The sequence below is a fragment of the Musca domestica genome, unplaced genomic scaffold (genome assembly GCF_030504385.1).
Source record: "Musca domestica strain aabys unplaced genomic scaffold, Musca_domestica.polishedcontigs.V.1.1 210, whole genome shotgun sequence".
NCBI classification, from domain to species: Eukaryota; Metazoa; Arthropoda; class Insecta; order Diptera; family Muscidae; genus Musca; species Musca domestica.
In genome coordinates this window covers 43,640-64,996 of record NW_026712259.1, presented here as the reverse complement: position 1 = coordinate 64,996, position 21,357 = coordinate 43,640, and positions in this window count along the sequence as shown.

Genomic DNA, 21,357 nt, shown 5'->3' with positions numbered 1-21,357 from the left:
AATAAAAATAGTGCACGCATATGAATGGCACTGCAGGAAAGGCAGTTCCAAGAGCTTTGTAAAACGCTATTACTTGGCCAAATCGATCGTGGAAAATTAGAGAAAAATCGATTTTTCTTATTTTTCAAAAGTTATCAACGAGTCCCACTGTGCGAAAACTAAAAATAGTGCAAGCTCATGGAATAGCACGTTGGAAAGCCCATGAGGTGTACTTTCGAGATATAAAAATTCCTGAAAGATTAATCGGGCAGATTTTTTTTAAAAAATATTTTTCCTAAAGTCAAGTGTTTTCTAGAGGGAAACATAAAATGGCCCACTGTGCAGCAATAAAAAATAGTGCACGCATATGAATGACACTGCAGGAAAGGTCGTTCCAAGAGCTTTCTAAAACGCTATTACTTGGCCAAATCGATCGTGGAAAATTAGAGAAAAATCGATTTTTCTTATTTTCAAAAGTTATCAACGAGTCCCACTGTGCGAAAACTAAAAATAGTGCAAGCTCATGGAATAGCACGTTGGAAAGCCCATGAGGTGTACTTTCAAAATATAAACACTCCTGAAAGATTAATCGGGCAGATTTTTTTTAAAAAATATTTTTCCTAAAGTCAAGTGTTTTCTAGAGGGAAACATAAAATGGTCCACTGTGCAGCAATAAAAAATAGTGCACGCATATGAATGGCACTGCAGGAAAGGCAGTTCCAAGAGCTTTGTAAAACGCTATTACTTGGCCAAATCGATCGTGGAAAATTAGAGAAAAATTGATTTTTCTTATTTTTCAAAAGTTATCAACGAGTCCCACTGTGCGAAAACTAAAAATAGTGCAAGCTCATGGAATAGCACGTTGGAAAGCCCATGAGGTGTACTTTCGAGATATAAAAAGTCCTGAAAGATTAATCGGGCAGATTTTTTTTAAAAAATATTTTTCCTAAAGTCAAGTATTTTCTAGAGTGAAACATAAAATGGCCCACTGTGCAGCAATAAAAAATAGTGCACGCATATGAATGGCACTGCAGGAAAGGTCGTTCCAAGAGCTTTCTAAAACGCTATTACTTGGCCAAATCGATCGTGGAAAATTAGAGAAAAATTGATTTTTCTTATTTTTCAAAAGTTATCAACGAGTCCCACTGTGCGAAAACTAAAAATAGTGCAAGCTCATGGAATAGCACGTTGGAAAGCCCATGAGGTGTACTTTCGAGATATAAAAAGTCCTGAAAGATTAATCGGGCAGATTTTTTTTAAAAAATATTTTTCCTAAAGTCAAGTGTTTTCTAGAGGGAAACATAAAATGGCCCACTGTGCAGCAATAAAAAATAGTGCACGCATATGAATGGCACTGCAGGAAAGCTCGTTCCAAGAGCTTTCTAAAACGCTATTACTTGGCCAAATCGATCGTGGAAAATTAGAGAAAAATTGATTTTTCTTATTTTTCAAAAGTTATCAACGAGTCCCACTGTGCGAAAACTAAAAATAGTGCAAGCTCATGGAAGAGCACGTTGGAAAGCCCATGAGGTGTACTTTCGATATATAAAAAGTCCTGAAAGATTAATCGGGCAGATTTTTTTTTAAAAATATTTTTCCTAAAGTCAAGTGTTTTCTAGAGGGAAACATAAAATGGCCCACTGTGCAGCAATAAAAAATAGTGCACGCATATGAATGGCACTGCAGGAAAGGTCGTTCCAAGAGCTATCTAAAACGCTATTACTTGGCCAAATCGATCGTGGAAAATTAGAGAAAAATTGATTTTTCTTATTTTTCAAAAGTTATCAACGAGCCCCACTGTGCGAAAACTAAAAATAGTGCAAGCTCACGGAATAGCACGTTGGAAAGCCCATGAGGTGTACTTTTGATATATAAAAAGTCCTTGAAAGATTTAAAAAAATCTGCCCGATTAATCTTTCAGGACTTTTTATATATCGAAAGTACACCTCATGGGCTTTCCAACGTGCTATTCCATGAGCTTGCACTATTTTTAGTTTTCGCACAGTGGGACTCGTTGATAACTTTTGAAAAATAAGAAAAATCAATTTTTCTCTAATTTTCCACGATCGATTTGGCCAAGTAATAGCGTTTTAGAAAGCTCTTGGAACGACCTTTCCTGCAGTGCCATTCATATGCGTGCACTATTTTTTATTGCTGCACAGTGGGCCATTTTATGTTTCCCTCTAGAAAACACTTGACTTTAGGAAAAATATTTTTTAAAAAAAATCTGCCCGATTAATCTTTCAGGAGTGTTTATATTTTGAAAGTACACCTCATGGGCTTTCCAACGTGCTATTCCATGAGCTTGCACTATTTTTAGTTTTCGCACAGTGGGACTCGTTGATAACTTTTGAAAAATAAGAAAAATCGATTTTTCTCTAATTTTCCACGATCGATTTGGCCAAGTAATAGCGTTTTAGAAAGCTCTTGGAACGACCTTTCCTGCAGTGTCATTCATATGCGTGCACTATTTTTATTGCTGCACAGTGGACCATTTTATGTTTCCCTCTAGAAAACACTTGACTTTAGGAAAAATATTTTTTAAAAAAAATCTGCCCGATTAATCTTTCAGGAGTGTTTATATTTTGAAAGTACACCTCATTGGCTTTCCAACGTGCTATTCCATGAGCTTGCACTATTTTTAGTTTTCGCACAGTGGGACTCGTTGATAACTTTTGAAAAATAAGAAAAATCGATTTTTCTCTAATTTTCCACGATCGATTTGGCCAAGTAATAGCGTTTTACAAAGCTCTTGGAACTGCCTTTCCTGCAGTGCCATTCATATGCGTGCACTATTTTTTATTGCTGCACAGTGGGCTATGTAATTTTCTTCCATTAAAAAATAATCGGTATGATGACGAAAGTTTTTTATTGAAACACCTTTAAATTAGTTATTTTATTTTTTTTTTATTTATAATTATGTTCATTATCAGGTACAAACAAGAATAACTACAAATTTAAAAAAATTGCATTCTTGTTTCGCATCTTCAAAAATCGTTTTTATTTTACGTCTACAAAATCGTTTTTATTTTCCGCATATCTGTTATACACTGTTATACAACAGAAAGTGCGCCCAGACTGGGTGTTGTCTTCGCTAGTTAAATCGATTTTATCTTCACGCACATGGAGTATATTCGACGCTATTCTCAATAGTAACCACGACAAAGGTGTATCCTTTACCGTTTTCTTACAGTGGGGCCAAACTAATTTTTTCTTGTACTGACAATATGAAACATAAGTCTGCCCAATGTGTAATCTGTAGATGGGTATAGTTTTTCAAAATTAGTGGTCTAGAATTATACTCGGCGCTTTTTTCATAAAATGGACACAACAAAAGCGCATCCATTACAATTTCCTTACGGTGGACCCAAGCCAATTCCATAGTTTAGGGAACAGATGAAATATATTAGTCTGGACAATCTGGTATGTCCAGATGGGTTTAGTTTATCAAAATAAGTGGTCTAAAAGTATATTCTATGCTTTTTCCAATAGTCGCCACAACAAAGGTGCATCCTTTACCATTTCCTTACAGTGACCCAAACCAAATTCTTTTTATAGTGACTATATGAAATACAAGCCTAGCCACTGTGGGATTTCCAGATTGGTTAGATTGATCGAAATAAGTGGTCCATAACTGCTTCCGCATCCATTACCAATTCCATTCGTTGGGCCCGCGGTAACCTCCTATTTGATGGAACAGATGAAATATAAATCTGGGCACTCTGAGATCTCCAGATGGACTTTGTTTATCAAAATAAGTTATCTAACAAAGGACACCGCAAAGCTTTACCCTTGAACATTTCCATACATTGTGCTAGAACTATATTCGATGCTTTTCCCAATAATGAACACCGCAAAGAGGCATCTTGACCATTTCTTAACAGTGACCATATGAAATATAAGTCTGGCCACTTTAGGGTTTCAAGGTGGGTTTGGGTTATCAAAATGAGTGGCCTAGAAGTATCTTCGTTGCTCTTTTAAAAAAGGACACAACAAAGGCGAATCCTTGACAATTTTCTTACAGTGGCTCCAACTTAATTTCTTAGTTGAGAAAACATATGAAAGATAAGTCTGGATACTCTGGGATTTCCAAATGGACTTAGTTTATCAAAATAAGTGGTGCAGAAGTTTATTTGATGCTCTTTCCAATAATGGACACCGGAAAGCTGCATCCCTGACAATTTTCCCACAGTGGTCATATTAATATAAGTCTGGCCACTGTGAGATTTCCAGATGGGTATTTTCGAAGCACTTTCAACAATTATCGACGGTCTTTTAAAAGTTGCATCCTTAACATTTTCCATACTAGGACCCAATCATTTAAAGCTCTACGCATTGTGGGATTTCTTCTTGAATGTGTTTTAGAACAATTTTCGATGTTCTTTCAAAAATATTCACGACAAGGGTGCATTCTTGACAATTTTCTTAGAGTGGGATTTCCAGATGCTTTTGTTTTATCATAATAAGTGGTCTAGAAAGTCCACTATGTACAATTTCTTACTGTGACCATACGAAATAAAGGTCTGACCATTGTGGGACTTCAATATATATTTGGTTTAACAAAATAAGTGGTCTGCAGTATTTTCGATACCCTTCCCAAAAATGGACACCACAAAGGTGCATTCGTGACCATTTCCCTACTGTGAGCCAAAACCCATTTCTCCTTTGACCGAACACATGAATTATAAATCTGGCCATTGTTGAATTTCCAGATGTGTTGTTTTATCAAACTAAGTGGTCTAGAAGCATTTTCGATGATCTATCCAAAGACAGCACAAAGGTGCATTCTTGACCATATCCTTACAGTGAGCCAAAACCCATTTCTCCTTTGAGTAAACACATGAGCTATAAGTCTGGTCACTGTGGGATATCCAAATGGGTTTGGCTTATCAAAACAAGTGGACCTATCTGGTAACTGTGGGATTTCCAAATAGGTTTGGTTTATCAAAATTAGTGGTTTAAAAGTATTTTCAGTGCTCTTTCGAAAAATGAACACCACAAAGGTGCTTCCTTGACGATTGACGGAGTAGCAAAATAAGTGGTTTAAAGGTATTTTCGACGCTCATCCAGAAATGATCGACGGTCTTTTAAAAGGTGTGGGATTCTTTTTACAAAATAAGTAGTATAGAACAATTTTCGATGTTCTTTCAAAAAATGTACACCACAAGGGTGCATCCTTGATAATTTGCGTAGAGTGACCATATGAAATACAAGTGTGGCTTCTGTGAAAAGTCCAGATGGGATGGGTTTATCAAAATATCTGGCCTAGAAATATTTTCAGGGCTCTTTCAAAAATGGACCCAACAAATGTGCATCCTTGACCATATCCCTACAGTGAGCCAAAATCTATTTCTCCCTTGAGCGAACACATGCATTCAAAGTCTTTTCACTGTGGGATATCCAAACGTATTTGGTTTATCAAAATAGGTGGTATAGAACTATTTCGGATGCGCTTTCAAAAATTGGACACCGGTGCATTCTTGACGATCTCCTTAGAGTGGCCATATGAAATATAAATCCGGCCAGGTGGGCTTGGTTTATCAAAATAAGTGGTTTAGCAGCATTATCGATTATCCTTCTAAAAATTAAGACCTTTAAGAATCACTCTTTACATTTTCCTTACAGTTAGCATATAAAATATATGTCATATATAATATATATAATAATAATTAATACAAAAGTATATTCGATGATCTTTCCAAAAATGGACACCACAAAAATGCATCCTTTACCATTTCTATACCGTGACCATATGAGAATTAAGTCTGGTCATTGGGGGATTTCCAGATGGCTTTTTTTTATCAAAATAAGTAGTCTAAAAATATTTTTGGTGTTCTTTCCACCACAAAAATGCATCCTTGACCATTTCCTTACAGTGCCCATATAAAATATAAGTCCGGCCGTTGTGGGATTTCTGCATGGATTTGGAGTATCAAAATAAGTGGTCTAGAAATATCGAAGGGTCATATGAATTAAAGCTCTATCCATTGTGGGATTTCTTCATTTATTTCTTTAAGCAAAATAAGTGGTCTAGAACCATTTTCGATGATCTTGCAAAAAAAAAATTACACCACAAAGTTGCATTTTTGATAATTTTCCTAAAAGACAAGTTTGGGTGTTGTTGGATTTCCTGATGTGCTTGGTTTATCAAAATAAGTGGTCCAGAAGTATATTTAGTGCTCTTTCAAAAATGAACACAACAAATGTGTATGTGTGTGCTTTTGAGAGCGTTATTGTAACTACTGTCCACCGTTCGCGGAAGCATAGCTGAGAGCTACCGTCCACGGGTTGCGGATAGTGGGACGACCGGTAGATATATCGGGCAGCTGCGAAGACCACTCTGAGGCTCAGCCAGCAGTGTGTGCCCTCTGGTTTTGTGAATGACTCACCCTCTCTGATGAGGAGCTCGACGTCACCGTCATACCCTCGTCTTTGAGGGGTGAGTCAGTCCAAAAAACTAAAAGGGACAGGCAATCTAGTGCCAAGACGAGGTCAACTCATGTATAAAGGGTTCCATCGGTACCTACCGATGGGACCAACCTCCGGGTCGAGGAAGGCGTCGTGGAAGGCGACAATGATGTTCCTATTAACCACGATGACGCCGGATCGAAGGAGGGAAAAATAAGGAGGAGATACAAACGATCGGTGAGGTATTGTAAAAGCATCGTCGGTCGCGATCCCCAACATATTACGGAGAGGGAAAAGGTCCTGAGTAGGATGAACCTAAAAGCAGTGCGGAAGTTCGAAAAGAGCCATCCGGAACTGCCAAAATGTTCACTCGAAAAGGACCTTGCCTCTCTATTTACAGACCTCGAAGGTAAGTCCATCTGAGGACAAGTCAACCAACGAGGCTGGGGTGGAGGGCAGCACAACTCCCGACGATGGAAAGACAGCTTCGGCTGTTGCGCCATCAACGGAATCAAGTGTAGCCCTCTCCATATCTAACGCAGGGAAACGGAAGAACAAAAGGAAGGACGACCTTAACGGAAATGCTGCCATGGTGGATCCAAAGGAGGCCAAACCCTCTTCTCGTGTAACGATGAAGAGAGGACGGTCAACGGAGGAACCACACCCCGAGGCAAAGAAACCGTTAACGGGCAAACTTCTTCCTCCGTCAACTGAGTCTTCTACGCCAGTAGCTGGCAAGAAGACAGTGGCAAGGCCGGTACAAGCAGCCTCTGTGGACCCTAGGTCAGCTAAGGCCAAGTCTGCTACCACCAATCCACAACCTAAGAATCTCTCTTTACATCTTCCTTACAGTTAGCATATAAAATATATGTCATATATAATATATATAATAATAGTTAATACAAAAGTATATTCGATGATCTTTCCAAAAATGGACACCACAAAAATGCATCCTTTACCATTTCTATACCGTGACCATATGAGAATTAAGTCTGGTCATTGGGGGATTTCCAGATGGCTTTTTTTTATCAAAATAAGTAGTCTAAAAATATTTTCGGTGTTCTTTCCACCACAAAAATGCATCCTTGACCATTTCCTTACAGTGCCCATATAAAATATAAGTCCGGCCGTTGTGGGATTTCTGCATGGATTTGGAGTATCAAAATAAGTGGTCTAGAAATATCGAAGGGTCATATGAATTAAAGCTCTTTCCATTGTGGGATTTCTTCATTTATTTCTTTAAGCAAAATAAGTGGTCTAGAACCATTTTCGATGATCTTGAAAAAAAAAAATTACACCACAAAGTTGCATTTTTGATAATTTTCCTAAAACAAGTTTGGGTGTTGTTGGATTTCCTGATGTGCTTGGTTTATCAAAATAAGTGGTCCAGAAGTATATTTAGTGCTCTTTCAAAAATGAACACAACAAATGTGTATGTGTGTGCTTTTGAGAGCGTTATTGTAACTACTGTCCACCGTTCGCGGAAGCATAGCTGAGAGCTACCGTCCACGGGTTGCGGATAGTGGGACGACCGGTAGATATATCGGGCAGCTGCGAAGACCACTCTGAGGCTCAGCCAGCAGTGTGTGCCCTCTGGTTTTGTGAATGACTCACCCTCTCTGATGAGGAGCTCGACGTCACCGTCAAACTCTCATCTTTGAGGGGTGAGTCAGTCCAAAAAACTAAAAGGGACAGTCAATCTAGTGCCAAGGCGAGGTCAACTCATGTATAAAGGGTTCCATCGGTACCTACCGATGGGACCAACCTCCGGGTCGAGGAAGGCGTCGTGGAAGGCGACAATGATTTTCCTATTAACCACGATGACGCCGGATCGAAGGAGGGAAAAATAAGGAGGAGATACAAACGATCGGTGAGGTATTGTAAAAGCATTGTCGGTCGCGATCCCCAACATATTACGGAGAGGGGAAAGGTCCTGAGTAGGATGAACCTAAAGGCAGTGCGGAAGTTCGAAAAGAGCAATCCGGAACTGCCAAAATGTTCACTCGAAAAGGACCTTGCCTCTCTATTTACAGACCTCGAAGGAAAGTCCATCTGAAGACAAGTCAACCAACGAGGCTGGGGTGGAGGGCAGCACCACTCCCGACGATGGAAAGACAGCTTCGGCTGTTGCGCCATCAACGGAATCAAGTGTAGCCCTCACCATATCTAACGCAGGGAAACGGAAGAACAAAAGGAAGGACGACCTTAACGGAAATGCTGCCATGGTGGATCCAAAGGAGGCCAAACCCTCTTCTCGTGTAACGATGAAGAGAGGACGGTCAACGGAGGAACCACACCCCGAGGCAAAGAAACCGTTAACGGGCAAACTTCTTCCTCCGTCAACTGAGTCTTCTACGCCAGTAGCTGGCAAGAAGACAGTGGCAAAGCCGGTACAAGCAGCCTCTGTGGACCCTAGGTCAGCTAAGGCCAAGTCTGCTACCACCAATCCACAACCTTCGAGCCAGAATTTAGGGAAGAGGAAATACTCCCAAACCTTTTACCCGGACAATCTCCGTGTAGCGGTCATTGACCGAGCTGAGCCAGAAGGCAAAATCAGCGAAAGTCGGTGGCTTCTCATTGAGGACCGTCTGAGGGAGCAGGTTTTCCTAGGGGATGATCCTTCTAGGCTACAATTTGGCAGTGCTACCGTCTACAAGGGAGTGAAGGTCATCTGCTGCGAAAATGAGGAGTCGAAGAACTTTCTTGTGACCGCAGTAGCTGGCCTTCAGGGACTTTGGGATGGAAGCGCACTTGTTGCTGTATTCTTGAAAGAAATCCTCTGCAGGAAGATATTGACAGCATGGGTGCCGCCACCCTATGTGGACCCGACACGCGTGCTGACAATATTGTGGAAGCAAAATCCTAATCTCTGTACGGACAGCTGGCGCTAAGTTGGCTCAAGTACGGAGGGAGGAGGCCTGGTCATAAAGGTATCTGTTGATACTGCTGGCCAGGAATACCTTCAGGCGCGTGGAGGGAAGCTGCACTTCGGCACAGGATGGATTCGGTTCCGTCTAACGCCGCTGCCGCAGTAGAAGGAACGAAGCCACAGCTGCTTAACATCGTGCAGATCAATCTGCATCATTGCAAGGTAGCTGGGGCTGAGCTTCTCCTATCCCTCTCCAAGCTTGAAGTTGTTCCTGGTCCAGGAACCTTAAATCTTTAAGAATAAAGTAACTAGGCTAGGGAGTGAGCGGTATATCACCTATGCCACCTCCAACGGGGAGAAGGTTAGAACGTATATCGTTGCTAGAAAAAAAATTTAAATTTAATCTTCCTCAATAGCTTCAGCGGAGGATACGCCGCGGCGGTCAGCCTGTAGACTCGGACGGACAAAATTATCTTCCTCGTCTCCCTGTACTTACCCTCTCCCAAGCTCCCAAGATCCTGTAGGCCATAAACTCATTCAAAACTTTCAAGTCACCGGTTCCAGATGGCATTATCCCCGTATTGCTACAGCATGCGTCGACGGTGATAATACCATTCCTGGAAGTGATTTTTAAGGCATGTTTGCGTCTTTCTCATATTCCATTACTGTGGAAGGAAGTAAAAGTCACGTACATTCCCAAAGCTGGGAAGGCAAGCCATGCTCAGCATGCCTATATGAAAGGTAAATCCGTTGAATCAGCGCAACACGACGTTGTGGGTTATATAGAGAAGAACCTGAACAGCTCATGTTTCACGTTGGCAGCTTTCCTCGACATCGAGGAGGCCTTCAAAAATGTTACAATTGAGGCAATTCATAGTTCTCTCGAAAGACTTTGTGTGCCACCACTTCTCATTAATTGGATTGATGTTATGCTTAGCAGCAGAATCATCAACTCAAGCATCGAGGAGTGTTCTGTTAGGAAAACGGCGTTTTGTCACCACTTTGGCTTCTGGTGATAAACAGCATTTTACTCGATCTGGAACACGGCGGAACAAAGGTCGTGGCCTACGCCGGCGATGTGGTCCTGCTGATTGCTGAGAAATTTCCGCAAACTATTTCGGATCTTATGCAGGGAGCTCTAGTTTAACTATGCAATGGTTTAGGCGTGAACCCATCTAAAACTGAGCTCGTACTCTTTACAATGAGGCGGAAAATACCTGTCTTCTCTCTGCCAATGCTGGATGGTGTAATTCTAAGTCTTTCTTCGGAAGCAAAAGATCTCGGCACTATCCTAGACCAGAAACTAAGCTGGAAGAGGAATATCGAGGAGCGAGCGAAGAAGGGCTTAAATGCACTTTACTCCTGCAAATATGTCGATAGTCAAGCGGCCCTAAAGGCTCTAAATTCTTTTATAATCAATCGTCAAGCTCTGTTGTTTATAATCGTTTGTCAAGCTCTGTTGGGTTCCTGGACACTGCAACATATCTGGCAATGAATCTGCCGATGAATTGGCCAGACGCGTACCGGTGAACTCTGAAAGGAGATCACGGTCACTTACATCCATGACGAAGTTGGACTTGAAGTTTGTGGTGGGTCTAACCACAGGTCATTGCAACATAAAGGCCATGACTTCAAAATGGGAGGAGACACTGAATACTGCAGGCTTTGCCAGGATGAGGAAGAAACAGAAACGGTGGAACACTTATTCTGTCACCTTGGACATGCAGACTTAATAAAACAAGTCTCGAAGTTACAAAATTTGAATTGATTTGCCTTGGTGACGTTAATTTACCTCAAATTACATGGATTTCTGGTGAAAATAAAGTTGATTATGTGCCAGTTTTGCCTAATGCTACATTATTCGGTATGGGTGTGTTCTGGGACACTACTTATGATCAATGCCTACTCCAAATAAATTATATACGAAATATTAAAGATAGAATTCTTGATCTAGTCCTTTAATGGCTAGTAAACGTATCTCTGTGTAGAACTCCACCATTTGTTAAGCCTGAAGACAAATATCATCCTACTCTTCTTATAAATTTAGAAATATAGGACAATTCATTAAAACAATTATCGAAACTACAGTCTATAAGAAAATTAAATTTTCCCAAAACTGATTTTGAACAACTGCAACTTGCATTATGCAACATAAATTGGGAACATACAGGAAATTTAAATGCACGTGTTTTTTTTTTTTAAATAAATTAAATAATGGATTCTCAACATCAGTCCCAGTCTTTAAAGTTTGTCCTAAGGACGCTCCCCCCCTCGGACTGCAGGGTGAGTAGGAGTGGCGATGGTAACGATCGAAAAAGTAGTGTGTTTGATGCTTTTTCCAATAATCACAAAGTTGCAACCGTCACCATTTCCTTACAAAGGGCACAAACCAATTTCTTCTTATAGTGACAATATAAATCGTAAGACTGGCTACTGTGGGATTTGCAGATGGTTTTGGTTTATCAAAATAAGTGGTCTGGAAGTGTTTTTGACAGAACAAAAGCGAATTCATGACCATTTCCTTAGGGTGTGAAAGTGGCTTCTTTCTTCATTGAGGGAACATATGAAATGTTTGTCTGGACACCGTAAGATTTTTAGATGGGTTTGATATATCAAAATAATTAGTCCAAAAGTATATTTGATGATCTTTCCAAAAATGGACACCCCAATAATGCATCCTTTACCATTTCTATACCGTGACCATATGAAAATTAAGTATGGCCATTGGGAGATTTCCAGATGGCTTTTTTTTATCAATATAAGTAGTCTAAAAATATATTCGGTGTTCTTTCCGATAAGGGACACCACAAAAATGCATCCTTGACCATTTCCTTACAGTGACCATATAAAATATAAATCCGGCCGTTGTGGGATTTCTGCATGGATTTGGAGTATAAAAATAAGTGGTCTAGAAGTATCGAAGGGTCATATGAATTAAAGCTCTGTCCATTGTGGGATATCTTCATGTAATTGTTTAAGCAAAATAAGTGGTCTAGAACCATTTTCGACGTTCTTGCAAAAAAATTTATACCACAAAGTTGCATCCTTGACAATTTTCTTAAAATATAAGTTTGGGTCTAGTGGAATTTCCCGATGGTCTTGGTTTATCAAAATAAGTGGTCCAGAAGTATATTCAGTGCTCTTTCAAAAATGAACACTACAAATGTGTATGTGTGTGCTTTTCAGCGCGTTATAGTAACTACTGACAACCATAATATAGAATTTGTATCCGCGAAATTAAAGTAAAATCATTATTTTAACATTGCACCACATTCTGATATAGAAATTTACCTTGGACATACAGACTTAATAAAACAAGTCCCGAAGTTACAAAATTTGAATTGATTTGCCTTGGTGACGTTAATTTACCTCAAATTACAATGGATTTCTGGTGAAAATAAAATTGATTATGTGCCAGTTTTGCCTAATGCTACATTATTCGGTATGGGTGTGTTCTGGGACACTACTTATGATCAATGCCTACTCCAAATAAATTATATACGAAATATTAAAGATAGAATTCTTGATCTAGTCTCTTCATCGCTATTATCTCTGTGTAGAACTCCACCATTTGTTAAGCTTGAAGACAAATATTATCCTACTCTTCTTATAAATTTAAATTACAGGACAATTCATTAAAACAATTATCGAAACTACAGTCTATAAGAAAATTAAATTTTGCCAAAACTGACTTTGAACAACTGCAACTTGCATTATCCAACATAAATTGGGAACATAGAGGAAATTTAAATGCACGTGTGTCATTTTCATAATAATTTAAATAATGCATTCTCAACATCAGTCCCAGTCTTGCAGGGACTGCAGGGCGAGTAAGATTGGCGATGATAACGATCGAAAAAAATAGTATACGCGATACTCTTTCCAACAATGGACTTCACAAAGTTTGAACCGTGATCATTTCCTTACAAAGGGCCCAAACCAATTTCTTCTTATAGTGACAATATGAATCGTAAGGCTGGCTACTGTGGGATTTGCAAATGGTTTTGGTTTATCAAAATAAGTGGTCTAGAAGTATATTCGATGTTCTTTCAAAAATGAAACAACGAAGGCGCATCCTTAACCATTTCCTTGCAGTGGCTATATGACATTTAACTCTGGCCAATGTGGGATATCCAGATGGGCTTGATTTATCAAAATAAGTGGTGGTGAAGTATTTTCGATGCTCTTTCAAAAATGAATACAACGAAGGGGAATCCATAACTATTTCCTTACAATGGCGATATGACATATAAGTCTGGCCAATGTGGGATTTTCAGATAGGGTTTGGTTTATCAACATAATATTTTTCCAAAAATGAACACAACAATGGTGCACCCTGTATATGGAATTTCTAAATAGGTTTGGTTTATCAAAATAAGTGATTTAGAAGTATGTTTGATGCTCTTTCAAAAAATGTTTTTTCTGCAAAGATGCATTTTTGGTAATTTCAAAAATGACTCAATGATCTTTCGAAAAATCGACGATGAAAAACCGATATGAAATATAAGTCTGATCATTGCTGGATTTCCTGATGGCTTTGGTTTTTCTTAAAGCCATTTCCCCTTTGAGCGAAGTATATTCAAAGTCTAGAAGTATATTCGGTGCTCTTTCCAAAAGTGGACACCACAAATGTGCATCCAGCATAGACCATATGGAATATAAGTCTGGCCACAATGTGATTTTAGATGGATTTGGAGTAGCAAGATAAATAGTCTAGAAGTATTTTTGACGCTCTTTAAAAAATGCTCGTTGCTCTTTTATAGTTGCATCATTGACAATTTCCATACAATGGCCATATGAATGAAAGCTCCAAAACTGGGCACAACAAAAATGCATCCCTGACCATTTTCCCACAACGTGCAAAAACCCATTTCTCCTTTGAGTGAACACATGAAATATAAGTCTGACAAATGTGGGATTTCCAAATAGGTTTGGTTAATCAAAATAAGATCGATACTCTTTCCAAAAATGTATTTTTTTGCAAAGATGCATCCTTGGCGATTTCCAGTTTTACTCTTGTGGGATTTCTAGATGGTCTTGATTTAATAAAATAAGTGTTCTAGAAGTATGTTCAGTGCTTTTTCAAAAATGAACACAACAAATATACATCCTTGACAATTTGCTTACAGTAGACCCAAATTAATTTCTTCATTGAGTGAACATAAGAAATAATAGTCTGGACGCTATGGGGTTTCCAGTCCACATTAGTTTACTAAACTAAGTAGTCTAGAAGTATATTCGATGCTCTTTCCAATAATGGACACGAAAAAGGTACAACCGTGACAATTTCCTTACAGAGGGCCCAAACCAATTTTTTATAGTGACTATTTGAAATAAAATTCTGGCCAATGTGAGTTTTTCAGATGGGTTTGGATTATCAAAATAAGTGGTGTAGAAGTATTTTCGATGCTCTTTCGAAAATGGACAAAACAAATGGACAAACGATTTTTTCCAAGATTCGACACCACAACGTTGCAATTTGACCTTTTTTTAAAGTGACTATATGAAGTTAAAGTTTGGCCACTTGGGGATTTCCAGATGAATTTGGTTTATCAAAATAAGTGGTATTAAAGTATTTTCGACGATCTTTCCATTAACGGACACCGCAAAGGTGCATCCTTGGAAATTTCCTTAAAGTGGCCATATGAAATATAACTCTGGCCAATGTGGGATTTCCAGATGGGTTTGGTTTATCAAAATAAGTGGTATAGAAGTATTTTCGATGCTTTTTCAAAAGTGGACACCGAAACGTTCAGACTTAGTCATTTCCTTACAATGACCAAATGGAATAGATGACTGGCCAATGGGATATCCAGATTAGTTTGGACTATCAAAATAAGTGGTCCAGAAGTATTCTCGATGCTCTTTAAAAAATAGACACAACACAACAACCATACGGGATATAAGTCTGGCCAATAGGATTTCCAGATGCGTTTGGTTTATCAAAATAAGTGGTCTTGAAGTATTTCCGATGCTCTTTCAAAAATGGATACAACGACGTCGCATCCTTCACCATTTCTTTCCAAAAATCGACAGCATAAAGGTGCTCCTTGACCAGTGACTATATGAAATATAAGTCTGGTCACTTGGGGATTTCCAGATGAGTTTGGTTTACAAAATAAGTGGTATTAAAGTATTTTCGACGTTCTTTCCAATATGACCATATGAAATATAAGTCTGACCAATGTGGGATTTCCAGATGGGTTTGGTTTATCAAAATAAGGGTTCTAGAAGTATTTTCGATGCTCTTTCCAATAATGGACACCACAAAGGAACAACCATTACCATTTCCTTACAGAGGGCACAAACCAATTTCTTCATATAGTGACCATCCGAGATATAAATCTGGCCAATGTGGGTTTTTCAGATGGGTTTGGTTTGTCAAAATAAGTGGTGTAGAAGTATTTTCTATCCTATTTCCAATGGGAAATCCATATGTGTTTGGTTTATCAAAATAAGTGGTCCAGAAGTATTTTCCATACTCCTTCAAAAACGGACACAACGAAAACACTTCCTTGACCATTTGCTTACAGTGGCTTTATGGAATATAACTCTGTCCAATGTGTGATTTTCGGATTGGTTTGGATTATCTAATATGTGGTCTAGAAGTGTTTTCGATGCTCTTTTCAATAACTGACACCACATTTCCACAGTGACCATATGAAATATAAGTCTGACCTCTTGGAGATTTCTAGATTGGTTTTGGATTATCAAAATAAGTGGTCTGGAAATATTTTCGATGCTCTTTCAAAAATGGAAAAAACAAAGGTGCATCCTTGACCATTTCTTGACAAGAACCGAAACCACAAAGGTGCACCCTCAAAAATGGACACAAAGAAGCCGCATTCTTAACCTTACAGTGTGGAATTTCTAAATGGGTTAGTTTTATTAAAATAAGTGGTCTAGAAGTATTTTTAATACTATTTCCTAAGATTAACACAACAAAGGTCCGTCCTCTACCATTTCCTTACAATAAGCAAATGAAAAAAGAGTCTGGCCATTGTAGATTTTCTATATGGATTTCGTTTAGCGAAATAAGTTGTCTGGAAGTATTTGCGAAGCTCTCTGCAACACTGGGCACAATAAGAGTGCATCCCTGACCATTTTCCCACAGCGTGCAAAAACCCATTTCTCCGTTGAGTGAACATATAAATTATAAATCTGGCCACAGTGGGATTTTTAAATGGGTTTGGTGTACCATTTCCTTGCATTGAGCATATTAAATAAAGGTCAGGCAATTGTAGTTTTTCTATATGGATTTGTTTTAGCAAATAAGTGGCCTGGAAGTATTTTCGAAGCTCTTTGCAACACTGGGCACAACAAAAGTGCATCCCTGACCATTTTTCCACAGCGTGCAGTGAACACATGAAAAATAAGTCTGATCAATGTGAGGTTTCCAAATAGGTTTGGTTTATCAAAATAAGATCGATGCTCTTTCCAAAAATGTTTTTTTCTGCAAAGATGCATCCTTGGCGATTTCCTTAGAGTGACCATATGAAATACCAGTTTTGCTCTTGTGGGATTTCTAGATGGTCTTGGTTTAATAAAATAAGTGGTCTAGAAGTATGTTCAGTACTCTTTCAAAACTGAACACAACAAATATGCATCCTTGACAATTTGCTTACAGTAGACCCAAATTAATTTCTTCATTGAGTGAACATAAGAAATAATAGCGTGGACACTATGGGGTTTCCAGTCCACATTAGTTTACTAAACTAAGTGGTCTAGAAATATATGCGCTGCTCTTTCCAATAATGGACACGAAAAAGGTACAACCGTGACAATTTCCTTACAGAGGGCCCAAACCAATTTTTTTATAGTGACCATCTGAAATAAATTTCTGGCCAATGTGGGTTTTTCAGATGGGTTTGGCTTATCAAAATAAGTGGTGCGGAAGTATTTTCGATGCTCTTTCGAAAATGGACAAAACAAATGGACAAACGATTTCTTTCCAAGATTCGACACCACAAAGCTGCAATTTGACCTTTTTTTAAAGTGACTATATGAAATTTAAGTCTGGCCACTTGGGGATTTCCGGATGAGTTTGGTTTATTAAAATAAGCGGAATTAAAGTTTTTTCGACGCTCTTTCCAATAACGGACACCGCATAGGTTCATCCTTGGAAATTTCCTTAAGGTGACCATGAAATATAACTCTGGCGAATGTGGGATTTCCAGATGGGTTTGGTTTATCAAAATAAGTGGTATAGAAGTATTTTCGATGCTTTTTCAAAAGAGGACACCGAAACGTGCAGACTTAGCCATTTCCTTACAGTGACCATATGGAATAGACGTCTGGCCAATGGGATATCCAGATTAGTTTGGATTATCAAAATAAGTGGTCCAGAAGTATTTTCGATGCTCTTTAAAAAATCGACACAACGCAGGCGCATCCTTAACCATTTCTTTGCAGTGGCTACATGAAATATAACTCTGCCCAATGTTCGATTTCCAGATGGGTTTGGTTTATCAAAATAAGTGCTGTAGATGTATTTTCTATGCTTTTTCCAATAATGGACACCGAAATATGCATCCTTGGCCATTTCCTTACACATATGGAATATAAGTCTGGCCAATAGGATTTCCAGATGGGTTTATCAAAATAAGTGGTCCTGAAGTATTTTTATCAAAATAAGGGTTCTAGAAGTATTTTCGATGCTCTTTCCAATAATGGACACCACAAAGGAGCAACCGTGACCATTTCCTTACAGAGGGCACAAACCAATTTCTTCATATAGTGACCATCCAAAATATAAGTCTGGCCAATGTGGACACAACGAAAACGCTTCCTTGGCCATTTGCTTACTGTGGCTTTATGGAATATAACTCTCTCCAATGTGTGATTTCCGGATTGATTTGGATTATCTAATATGTGGTCTAGAAGTGTTTTCGATGCCCTTTTCAATAACGGACAACACATTTCCACAGTGACAATATGAAATATAAGTCTGACCTCTTAAAGATTTCTAGATTGGTTTTGGATTATCAAAATAAGTGGTCTGAAAGTATTTTCGATGCTCTTTCAAAAACGGAGACAACGAAAACGCTTCATTGGCCATTTGCTTACAGTGGCTTTATGGTATTTAACTCTGTCCAATGTGTGATTTCCGGATTGATTTGGATTATCTAATATGTGGTCTAGAAGTGTTTTCGATGCTCTTTTCAATAACGGACACCACATTTCCACAGTGACCATATGAAATATAAGTCTGACCTCTTAAAGATTTCTAGATTGGTTTTGGATTATCAAAATAAGTGGTCTGAAAGTATTTTCGATGCTCTTTCAATAATGGACACAACGAACCATTTCTTGCCGTGGCTATATGAAATATAACTCTGGCCAATGTAGGATTTCAAGATGGGTTTGCTTTATCAAAATATGTGGTGTAGAGGAATTTTCTATCCTCTTTCCAATAATGGACACCCAATCGTGCATCCTTGGCCATTTCCTTGCAGTGACCATATGGAATATAAGTCAGGCCAATAGGATTTCCAGGTGGGTTTGGTTTATAAAAATAAGTGGTCCAGAAGTATTTTCCATGCTCTTTCAAAAATTGACACAACGAAAACGCTTCATTGACCATTTGCTTACAGTGGCTTTATGGTATATAACTCTGGTCAATGTGGAATTTTCATATGGGTTTGGTTTGTCAAAAAAATGTTTTAGAAGTACTTTCGATGCTCTTTTAAAAATGGGCACAACGAAGTCGCATCCTTATCCATTTCCTTACAGTGACTATATGAAATATAACTCTGGCCAATGTGGGATTTCCAGATGGGTTTGTTGTATCAAAATAGTGGTCTGGTAGTATTTACGATGCTCTTTCCAATAATGGACACCCTAAAGGAACAACGGTGACCATTTCCATCCAGAGGGTCCAAACCAATTTCTTCTTATAGTGACAATATGAAACGTAAGGCTGGCCAATGTGGGATTTCCAGATGGGTTTGTTGTATCAAAATAGTGGTCTAGAAGTATATTCGATGCTCTTTCCAATAATGGACACCGCAAAGGTGCATTCCTACAGTGACCATACGAAATATAAATCTGGCCAATGTGGGTTTTTCAGGTGGACTTAGTTTATCAAAATAAGTGATGTAGAAGTATTTTCGATGCTCTTTCAATAATGGAAAATACAAAGGTGCATCCTTTACCATTTCTTGCCAAGAATCGACATCACAAAGGTACACCCTTGATGGGTTTGATATATCAAAATTAGTGGTCTAGAAGTGCATTCGATGCTCTTTCCTATAATGGACACCGCAAAGGTGCATTCTTACAATGATGATTTGAAATAGAAATCTCGCCAATGTGGGTTTGGGTGGGTTTTCAGATGGGTTTCGATTATCAAAATAAGTATTGTAGAGGTATTTTCGATGCTCTTTCAAAAATGGAAAAAACAAAGGTGCATCCTTGACCATTTCTTGACATGGACCGAAACCACAAAGGTGCACCCTCAAAAATGGACACAAAGAAGCCGCATTCTTAACCACTTCATACAGTGTGGGATTTTTAGATGGGTTAGGTTTATTAAAATAAGTGGTCTAGAAGTATTTTCAATACTCTTTCCAAAGATTAACACAACAAAGTTCCGTCCTGTACCATTTTCCTTACAATAAGCAAATGAAAAAAGAGTCTGGCCATTGTAGATTTTCTATATGTATTTCGTTTAGCGAAAAAAGTTGTCTGGAAGTATTTGCGAAGCTCTCTGCAACCCTGGGCACAACAAGAGTGCATCCCTGACCATTTTCCCACAGCGAGCCCAAACCCATTTCTCCGTTGAGTGAACATATAAATTATAAATCTGGCCACATTGGGATTTTTAAATGGGTTTGGTTTAATAAAATAAGTGGTCTAGAAGTATTTTCAATACTTTTTCCAAAAATGAACGCAACAATGGTCCATTCTGTACCATTTCCTTGCATTGAGCATATTAAATAAAGGTCAGGCAATTGTAGGTTTTCTATATGGATTTGTTTTAGCAAATAAGTGGCCTGGAAGTATTTTCGAAGCTCTTTGCAACACTGGGCACAACAAAAGTGCATCCCTGACCATTTTCCCACAGCGTGCAAAAACCCATTTCTGCTTTGAGTGAACACATGAAAAATAAGTCTGATCAATGTGAGGTTTCCAAATAGGTTTGGTTTATCAAAATAAGATCGATGCTCTTTCCAAAAATGTATTTTTCTGCAAAGATGCATCCTTGGCGATTTCCTTAGAGTGACCATATGAAATACCAGTTTTGCTCTTGTGGGATTTCTAGATGGTCTTGGTTTAATGAAATAAGTGGTCTAGAAGTATGTTCAGTACTCTTTCAAAACTGAACACAACAAATATGCATCCTTGACAATTTGCTTACAGTAGACCCAAACTAATTTCTTCATTGAGTGAACATAAGAAATAATAGTCTGGACACTATGGGGTTTCCAGTCCACATTAGTTTACTAAACTAAGTGGTCTAGAAGTACATTCGCTGCTCTTTCCAATAATGGACACGAAAAAGGTACAACCGTGACAATTTCCTTACAGAGGGCCCAAACCAATTTTTTTATAGTGACCATCTGAAATAAATTTCTGGCCAATGTGGGTTTTTCAGATGGGTTTGGCTTATCAAAATAAGTGGTGCGGAAGTATTTTCGATGCTCTTTCGAAAATGGACAAAACAAATGGACAAACGATTTCTTTCCAAGATTCGACACCACAAAGCTGCAATTTGACTTTTTTTAAAGTGACTATATGAAATTTAAGTCTGGCCACTTGGGGATTTCCAGATGAGTTTGGTTTATTAAAATAAGCGGAATTAAAGTTTTTTCGACGCTCTTTCCAATAACGGACACCGCATAGGTTCATCCTTGGAAATTTCCTTAAGGTGACCATGAAATATAACTCTGGCGAATGTGGGATTTCCAGATGGGTTTGGTTTATCAAAATAGAAGTATTTTCGATGCTTTTTCAAAAGAGGACACCGAAACGTTCAGACTTAGTCATTTCCTTACAATGACCAAATGGAATAGTTGACTGGCCAATGGGATATCCAGATTAGTTTGGACTATCAAAATAAGTGGTCCAGAAGTATTCTCGATGCTCTTTAAAAAATCGAC